This window comes from Mandrillus leucophaeus, unplaced genomic scaffold (genome assembly GCF_000951045.1).
Source record: "Mandrillus leucophaeus isolate KB7577 unplaced genomic scaffold, Mleu.le_1.0 Scaffold18, whole genome shotgun sequence".
NCBI classification, from domain to species: Eukaryota; Metazoa; Chordata; class Mammalia; order Primates; family Cercopithecidae; genus Mandrillus; species Mandrillus leucophaeus.
This window is the reverse complement of record NW_012101809.1, coordinates 4,740,595-4,747,841: the sequence shown is the minus strand read 5'-3', so window position 1 is coordinate 4,747,841 and position 7,247 is coordinate 4,740,595. Positions and strand designations below refer to the sequence as shown.

At 45.2% G+C, this 7,247-nt stretch overlaps 1 pseudogene; it reads right to left on the bottom strand.

Moving 5' to 3' along the window:
* Nucleotides 1–1,598: 1,598 nt before the first annotated feature.
* Nucleotides 1,599–2,589, bottom strand: LOC105537840 (annotated as a pseudogene).
* Between the last annotated feature and the right edge of the window lie 4,658 nt (nucleotides 2,590–7,247).

Below are 7,247 nucleotides of genomic sequence, written 5' to 3'. Positions count from 1 at the left end.
AAGTGCTGGGCTTACAGGAATGATATGGTTTGGATCTGTGTCCCTGCCCAAATGTCATGTTGAATTGTAGTCTCCAATATGGGAGGTGGGGCTTGATGGGAAATAATTGGGCCATGGGGTCGGATGTCCCCTTTGGTGCTATGCTCATGATAGAGTTCTCACAAGATCTGGTTTTTAAAAAGCATGTGCCACTTCCAGCTGGGCGCAGTGACTCACGCCTGTAATCCCAGCACTTTGGGAGGCCAAGATGGGTGGATCACGAGGTCAGGAGATCGAGACCATCCTGGCTAACATGGTGAAACCCTGTCTCTACTAAAAAAACAAAAAAAATAACCCGGGCACAGTGGCAGACGCCTGTAGTCCCAGCTACTCGGGAGGCTGAGGCAGGAGAATGGTGTGAACCCTGGAGGCGGAGCTTGTAGTGAGCCAAGATGGCTCCATTGCACTCCAACCTGGGTGACAGAGCGGGACTCCGTCTCAAAAAAAAAAAACAGTGTGTATCACTTCCAGATGGGTACAGTGGCTCACGCCTGTAATCCCAGCACTTTGGGAGGCTGAAGCAGGTGGATCACAAGGTCAGCAGTTCAAGACCAACCTGGCCAAGATGATGAAACCCCATCTTACTAAAAATACAAAAATTAGCCAGGCGTGGTGACAGGCACTTGTAATCGCAGCTACTCGGGAGGGTGAGGCAGGAGAATCGCTTGAACCCAGGCAGCAGAGGTTGCGGTGAGCCAAGACTGTGCCATTGCACTCTAGCCCAGGTGACAGGGTGAGACTCCATCTCAAAAAAGAAAAAAAAAAAAACTGTGTACCACTTCCCCTGATCTCTTCCTCTTGCTCCAGCCACATAAGACATGCCTGCTTCCCCTTTGCCTTCCACCATGATTTAAAGTTTCCTGAGACTTCCCAGAAGGCTTCATGCTTCCAGTACAACCTGCAGAACTGTGAACCAATTAAACTTCTTTTCTTTACAAATTACCCAATCTCATGTATTTCTTTATAGCAGGGTAAGAGCAGACTAATACAGAAAATTGGTACTGGGAGTGTGGCATTGCTATAAAGATACCTGAAAATATAGGAGCGGCTTGAGAACTAGATAAGGGGCAGAAGTTGGAACAGCTTGGAGGGCTCAGATGAAGATAGGAAGATGAGAAAAAAGTTGGAACTTCCTAGAAACTGGTTAAATGGTTGTGACCAAAATGCTGATACTGACCTGGACAATGAAGTCCAGGCTGAGGAGGTCTCAGATGGAAATGAGGAACTTATTGGAAACTGGAGCAAAGGTCACTTTAGTTGTGTGTTAGCAAAGAAGTTGCAGGCATTGTGCCCCTGTGCTAGGAGTCTGTGGCACTTTAAACCTGAGAGTGATGATTTAGGGTATCTGGTGGGGAAACTTCTCAGCAGCGAAGCAATCAAGATGTGGCCTGGCTGCTTCTGACCACTATGTTCATATGCATGAGCAAAGAAATGACATAAAACTGGAACTTGTATTTAAAAGGGAAGCAGGTTGTAAAAGTTTGGAAAATTTGCAGCCAGGCCCATGTAGAAAAGAAAAACCCATTTTCAGGGGGAGGAATTCAAGCTCGCTACACAAATTAGCTTAAGTAAAGAGGAGCCACCATAACTTCTGGATCCTGCATGGCTGCAAGAACCTCTGGATCACTAAGCATTTCATTGAGTCCAGGCATTCCGGCCATTCCAGGCATTCCCTCTCCCATTCCAGGCATTCCTCGGGGAAAATTACCAGGCATTCCCCCAGGAAGGCCACCTGGAAAAGAGCCATACTGAGCTCCTGACTGGCTTCTTCTTCCCTCTGGGCTCTCTCGTGCTCTTCTCGAGCCTTCTTAACTCTTTCTGTTCTTTCTTTGATCTCTTGCTCTTCAAGTTTTTGCTCATACTTTCTCCGATGTTCTGCAATTTTCTGTACCCTAGGTTGAACTTCTTTCAGCATTGCACTAGCATCTTCATCATAATCCAATTTACAGGCAAGGGCAAGATCATGGGCTGCTTCTTCCCAGTGGCCTAGAAGTCTATGTGCTTTCCCTCATCACTTGTAAGGCTGAGCTGAATCAGGATTTATTTCAATGGCTCTGTCACAGTCCCAGATGGCGGAATTTGGCTTCTGTAATTTGACGAAGACACTGGCTTTCTTGGCATACAAAACGGCCAAGTGAGGATTCAGCTTGATGGCATCTGTGAATAAGTCAATGGCTTTCTGCAGTTCATTGTTATTTAGGGCTTCAATAGCAGCCACTTTCTTATCATTTGCCTGATCCATCATCACCTCTGTTATCCCATTTCTTGAGGGCCATCAGTGTCTGGTTCAATCACACCTTAATTATCAATTTCTAGCTCACTTTCCCTACTTGATGTTTCGTCTGCCTTTAAGTCTTCCTCTACCTTCTTACTATCAAGTTTTTCTTTGGTATTTTCTTCTGATTTACCTTTCTGAGTAGTAGGTGGTACTTTATCTCCGTGCTCTCCACCCACTCCCTCAGGAAGCTCATTTCCTCAGTGCGCAGAACGCTCGGATCCTGAAAATGTTTTTACAAAGGCCCGAAACTCATTCACTTTGCAGGGGTCCATGGATGGGAGGCGGTGGGTGAAGCTGAGGGGCTGCAGCCCAGTTCCAGGCCCAGATGCTGGCTTGGCATGACGGTGCAGAAGGGCCAAACCTATGTATATCTAAATGTAGTGACTAATGTCTACCCGTAACTTCTGATCCCCTAACATAAATAAAATCAAGCTGTAACCCAACCACCTGGGGCACACGTTCTCAGGACCTCCTGAGGCTATGTCATGGGTCATGGTTCTCACATTTGGCTCAGAATAAATCACTTCAAATATCTTACAGAGTTTAGTTTTTTTGTTTTGTTTTGTTTCTCTTGAGACAGAGTCTTGCTCTGTCACCCAGGCTGAAGTACGATGGCACTCTCGAATAGCTGGGATTACGGGTGCGTACCACCATGCCTGACTAATTTTTGTATTTTTAGTAGAGACAGGGTTTCACTATATTGGCCAGGATGGTCTTGAACTCCTCACTTCATGTGATCCACCCACCTCAGCCTCCCAAAGTGCTGGGATTATAGGCATGAGGCACCATACCCGTCCTGAATTTGGCTTTTTTCATCAACAATATTATTCTTCATTTTAAGAGAAAGAGAAAATAGCAACATTGAAGAACCCAAAAATAGTAAGTGAATTTGGCTTATCAAGATATAATTTTTTTTTTTTTAATGCTGCAGATTTCCTCAACCAGGTTATATTATATGGTTCAAGGAAAACTAATAGAATGAAACAAAGGGCTTTTTCTGGCCCACCATTAAAGAAAGGGTAGTATGGCACTGAACAGGAAGGCCTACTTTTGTTTGACTCTCTAGTCTGTATCTCTTTCTAGCCTTTTGTCCTAATCCCCTGTGTATTAGTTTCCTACTGCTGCTGTAACAAATTATCATAGATTTAGGGGCTTAAAACAACACAAATTTATTATCTACAGTTCTGGAAGTCAGAAGTCTGAAGTGGGCTACAATGAGCTGAAATCAGGGTGTCAGCAGGGCTGCATTCCTTCTGGAGACTCTGGGGAGCAATCAGTTTTCTTGTGTCTTCCAGCCTCTAGAGGCCTCCTGCATTCCTTGGCTTGCGGTCTTCTCTCATCTTCCTAGCTTGCAATGGCAGGTCAGATCTTTCTTACATGCATCACTTGGACCCTGACTCTCCCCTTCCCACTTTCCCATTTTAGGATCCTTGGATCCTCCTGGAAAATTCAGGCTCCTCTTCCTATTTAATGCCATATAGTTAGCATAGTTAATTTCACCTGCAAACTTAATGCTCTTTTGCCACGTAATTGTAACATAATCACAGGTTCTGGGGATTAGGCCATTATTCTGCTTACCATGCTGCTAAGGTTAGATGCAGATCCTAGTACTTTACCCATCCTTTTTCTTATAAGCATGAATGGCTAGTATCTGACCAAAGAATTAGTTGAAATGAACTCTTTTGGGTTTGGTGAAAGTAAAAGTTATAAACTCAACTACTTGCCACTCAAATGAGAGATTTATTTACGCTGAACCCAAGATGATGCTTGTTACAACAGGAGTGCTGTAGGTGTCAGGTAAGGGAGGACCTTAGTATCATGCACTTCCGTGTGAAGGGACCACCAAACAGGCTTTGTGTGAGCAATAAAGCTGTTTATTTTTACCTGGGTGTAGGCAGGCTGAGTCCGAAAAAGGAATCAACAAGGAAGATAGGGGTGGGCAGTTTTATAGGATTTGGGTGGGTAGTGGAAAATTATAGTCAAAGGGGGTTTTTCTCTTGTGGGCAGGGGTGGTGGTCACAAGGTGCTCAATGGGGGAGCTTCTGAGCCAAGAGAAGGAATTTCACAAGGTTTTTTTTGTTTTGTTTTGTTTTTGAGACAGAGTCTCGCTCTGTTGCCCAGGCTGGAGTGCAGTGGCATGATCTCGGCTCACTGCCAGCTCTGCCTCCTGTATTCATGTCATCCTCCTGCCTCGGCCTCCTGAGTAGCTGGGACTACAGGCACATGCCACCATGCCCAGCTAATTTTTTGTATTTTTAGTAGAGATGGGGTTTCACCATGTTAGCCAGGATGGTCTCCATCTCCTGACCTTGTGATCTGCCTGCCTCGGCCTCCCAAAGTGCTGGGATTACAGGCGTGAGCCACTGTGCCTGGCCAGGATTTCACAAGGTTAATCGCTCAGTTAAGGTGAGGCAGGAACAAATCACAATGGTGGAATGTCATCAGGTAAGGCAGGAACCAGCCATTTTCACTTGTTTTGTGATTCTTCACTTGCTTCAGGCCATCTGGATGTATACATGCAGGTCAGAGGGGATATGATGGCTTCGCTTGAGCTCAGAGGCCTGATATTCCTGTCTTCTTATATTAATACGAAAAATGCCATAAAATAGTGTTGAAGTTTTGGGGCAGAGAAAATTTTGGAGAGGTGGTATGGAGAGATAATTGGCGATGTTTCTCAGGACTGCTTTGAGTGGGGTTAGGGGTGGCGTGGGAACCTAGAGTGGGAGAGATTAAGCTAGAGGAAGACTTTGTGGTAAGAGGTGATACTGTGGGGTTGTTTGAAGGAGCATTTGTCATATAGAATGATTGATGATGGCCTGGATAAGGTTTTGGATGAATTCGGAAACTAAACAGAAGGCACAAGGTCTGAATAAGAGGAGGAGAAAAACAGGTATTAAAGGACTAAGAATTGGAAGGACCCAAGACATCCACTTAGAGAGTGCCCAAGGGGGTTCAGCATAATTACTTGCTTGGTTGGCGAGTTTTTGGGCTCTATCCTTGAGTTTTTTTTATGTTGTCATACACCAGGACAGATTGATTTAGGTAAAAACAACACTCATCATTTAAAAATATACAGTCCCCTTTTTTTAGCAGTGAGTAAGTTGAGGTCTCAGCGATTTCGGAGGAAAGAGAAATACAAAGCCAGCAATTGTTTGTTAAAGAAGGATTAAAAACGGCTAGCAGAGAGTGAGTGAGATTAATAGTGTGGTGGAGATAGCTGGGGAGAGGTAGAGGGTGGCATAAGAACAAGAATGAGAAAAAGAGTGAGTATAAAAGCAAAGAACAGGACTTCATCAGGGTGAAAGTATTGGAGGGTGCCCTGTCAGCAAAGATCATCCATCCACTCCAAGAGGGAGTCAAGAGTGGTGGACTGGGGATAGTACCAGGAGATATCCAGTACGATGGTTTGGAGGAAAAGTGTAAACTGGCAGTGTAAACAAGGGCAGGGCATTTATGAGTAGCTGAGAATGGTGAATAGGAGTATGACTAGACAGAAGATAGTAGGGATGACACGTTTTTGGGTTGCAGTCCAAGTAGTGGGGGTGACTGCATAAAGCCCTGTTGTAAAGAGTAGGGTAAGGAAGACGAGACCTAATAAAAAGGAAAGGATGTATTAGACTTATAAGGGTTACTATTATCCTTTAGGAATGCAGGTGAGTTTAAGGGAAGTAGGAGAGAGTACATGCGACTCCCAGGAGGAAGAGGAGAAATCAGACTGGCTATCCAACAGACACAGCTTTATTCTGGAACAGTGAACCCAATGGAGAGGGTCCTGTAGGCAGATGGCAGTTAGGGTACTATAGATGACTAAGTAGGGTCTGGTCCATTGAGATTGTAGTTTGAGGGGTCAGATTCTTAGCAAGAACTGATCATCCAGCTAGGGTGTCTTCATATGGCTGGGAATCTGGAGTAGGCAAGAGAAGATTAGCAGCCTGGTGAATTTCCTGTCTAGCCTGCTGGAGGACTAGAAGATAATCACCTAGAGGGCTGGTATCTGAAATGAGACTGGGGCCTAATAAAAAGGAGTGTCCATACAGGAGCTCAAATGGGTTGTACCCTGTAGAATCCTGAGGACAGGCCCAAATTCTGAGAAGGGCAAGTGGTAAAAGTACTGTTCAGTCCTTTTTAAGTTGGAGGCTGAGCTTGGTGAGGTGTGTCTTTAAAAGACCATTAGTTCTTTCTGCCTTTCCTGAGGATTGAGGGCAATAAAGAGCATGAAGATTCCACTGAATGCCCAAGGCCTGGGAGACTGCCTGAGTGAGTTGACTAATAAAGGCTGGTCCATTATAGAACTGTACAGAGGTGGGAAGGCCAACTCGAGGAATTACATCTGATAGAAGGGAAGAAATGACCGTGGTGGCCTTCTTGGACCCTGTGGGAAAGGCCTCTACCCATCCAGTACAAATGTCTACCCAGACCAAGAGATATTTTAGTTTCCTGACTCAGGGCATGTGAATAAAGTCAATTTGCCAGTCCTGGGCAGGGGCAAATCCCCGAGTTTGATGTGTAGGGAAGGGAGGGGGCCTGAACAATCCCTGAGGAGTAGCAGAATAGCAGGTGGAACACTGAGAAGTGATTTCCTTGAGGATAGATTTCCATGATGGAAAGGAAATGAGAGGTTCTAAGGTACAGGCTAGCGGTTTGTAACCTACATGGAAGTTATGAAATGACAACAGATTAGAATGGGCCTGTGAGGCTGGAAGGAGATATTTTCCTTGGTCCAAGAACCATTTGCCTTGTGTGGGAAGAGACTGACGGGTGGAAGTTTCACTGGGAGAGTATGTGGGAGTGATCGATGAGAAGGAGAAAAACTGGCCGTGAGGGACAGAAGTTAGAATGCTAGCTACTTCTTTTTTTTTTTTTTTGAGACTGAGTCTTGCTCTGTCGCCCAGGCTGGAGTGCAGTGGCCGGATCTCAGCTCACTGCAAGC